The sequence below is a fragment of the Halyomorpha halys genome, unplaced genomic scaffold (assembly GCF_000696795.3).
Source record: "Halyomorpha halys isolate HHAL.00 unplaced genomic scaffold, Hhal_1.1 Scaffold134.1, whole genome shotgun sequence".
In the NCBI taxonomy this organism is placed as follows: Eukaryota; Metazoa; Arthropoda; class Insecta; order Hemiptera; family Pentatomidae; genus Halyomorpha; species Halyomorpha halys.
Window position 1 is genome coordinate 992,125 of NW_027107159.1, and position 2,384 is coordinate 994,508.

The 2,384-nt window shown below is 27.6% G+C and overlaps 1 long non-coding RNA gene across 1 annotated transcript in view; it reads left to right on the forward strand.

The window, feature by feature from the left end:
- Positions 1-2,041, forward strand: part of LOC106678311 (uncharacterized) — an 18,280-nt gene extending 16,239 nt beyond the window's left edge. The window contains exon 3 of the long non-coding RNA XR_001342739.2: positions 1,791-2,041. This is a non-coding gene — a long non-coding RNA (uncharacterized lncRNA). The remainder of the gene's footprint in view (positions 1-1,790) is intronic.
- Positions 2,042-2,384: the final 343 nt, after the last annotated feature.

Consider the following 2,384-nt stretch of genomic DNA (forward strand, 5'->3'; position numbering starts at 1 on the left):
AAACTGCTCATAGATTCCGATTGCTACAACACTTACTTGACAAACGCTCTAAACTTCCCATTCACTACAAAAAATTAGTATACACTACGATAATCAGACCAATATGGACATATGGTATTGAGCTCTGGGGCTTCACCAAACAATCAAATTCCTCCCGCATCCAATCCTTACAATCCAAAATCCTTGATGTTCCTTATTACGTTACAAATAAACTCATTCACAAAGACCTTAACATCCCATTCGTTGCTGAATTGGCCCAAAACAGATATGCGTGTATTATATAAGTCAACATGTGTAATAAACAATCTTACAAATAATTTTCTCGAATAAGTTTGGTAACCATATTTGCTCAATGGTCTACCAGAAGAACTGATGAATGTAAAAATTATAAAACAAATCAAAAAAGGAGAATACTGTGTCCTTTCTTAATTTTATGAATAGTGATTTTCCACAATTAAATAACTGCCTGTGAATTTTCTTATCTCCAATTAGCGACCTCATATCATTTTGTATTTGAATTAACTTAGCTACATATATGCGTGTGAATGTATGTGATACCTGATAAAAATTACATAATTAGGTTTTTATTTTTATTATATTCTTATATTATTTATTTGTATTGTATGTTTAGATGATCTTTAGTGTATTGTTTTCTTGTATATTGCGTTATATTAGACAGGTTCACTCTATACTACGTATGAATTAATTAACTTAATTTTATAATTTTTAAATGTAAATTTGTACTATTATTTTTGTTTACAAAACTTATTTCATTATTTTTTTTCACTCAAGTATTGTATTTAATTTTACTATATAAATTCTACTACTCTAGCACGTAAACCACTACAGGCCCTGTTTCATAATAAAGTACAAACTAATACTATTAGTCTTGTAGATTTATCTTAATTCAATTACACAGACTTGTACAATAGTAACTTGTACTTTAGTATTTTTTAATTCCTGTAATATCACTAATAGTCATTCCTATCTGGAAAAAAATAGGTTTTAGAATTATTACACCAGTTTCTACACTTGTACAATGAACTAATACTATTAGCTTTCATTATGAAACAGAGGTCAGAATGGACTAATAATTAAAACTATAATAAACGCATGTCTTATTTATCATTGTCTTACGTTATCTTGGCACTGACTGTTAGATACTATCATCAGGGCCTTGTTTCATAATAAAATACAAACTAATACTATTAGTCTTGTCGATTTAACTTAATACAATTACACTGACTTGTGAGAAAAATGAAAACTATTAGTGTAATAACCAGGTTGTTTCTACACTTGTACTATGAACTAATACTATTGGCTTTCATTATGGAACAGGGCCCTGGTCGCACTAGTGTTAATAAATAAAAAAGAAATAATGATTGAATACCGGTTCCATTTTAGAACTTTGAACAACTACTAGACTACTTATTATATTTAAAAAAAAAATTTCTCTTAGAGTAATCAATTTTTTAAAAATTATTTGGTGGTGTTTTAGAGACTAAAGGTTTCATTTTTTGGAATTTTGTTTTTTTTTTTTATCTTTTTTAAATTTTTGCTCATTCTTATTATTATATTTTTAATCAGGTTAATTTATAAGTTTCGAAAGTGAAAAAATATTAATTATGAAACATTGAGCAAATAAACTTTCACTTTCGAGTTATACAATACAGCTGTGTTGTGATTTTTTGGAAAGGTTTCTTTGTATCCCTACATCCTTAGATAATAATTTTAATCAATATGATATGATATGAAAATTTATTTATTATTTATTTTATTTCATTTTCCAGCGTGCCGCACAGCAATTTCTCAGTCAGTGACTTCTCCTTCTCGGTATCGCCTACACATATTGCCCATGACGTAGAGCAATAACTGACTACCTCCAGGCGTTTAGATTCCCACATGAGAAGATTTTTAAGAAATATTTTACGAAATTTTAGATATTAATAATATTTAAGCGGGTTAGAGCAAGGATGTAGCAAACCATAAATTTGAATTTATAAAATATTAATTAAATTTGAAAATATAAAATATAAAGCTATTCAAGTTTCTTTAAGACCATAATTCCAATATATTTATAGAAATTAATTTTATATCCATAACATTATAGTTTACCAAGAATGTTGTAGAATAAGAACTGTGTCAAATACCAATAATATATAGCACTATTATTTATTTGAAACTGCTCTACGGAAAAATCCATAATACCATGTGGCTTAACTAGTTTTTGCCTTGAGACTTTAATTTTTTGTTAATTATTATAAAGATTTTCTGGGATATGTGTGAGATATTCAAATCTACTTTCTTTAGACTTTTGGAGTAGTATTAGAGGAAAAAGAAAACAATTAATAAAAATTATGAAGGAGATACGGACAGAAGGACCA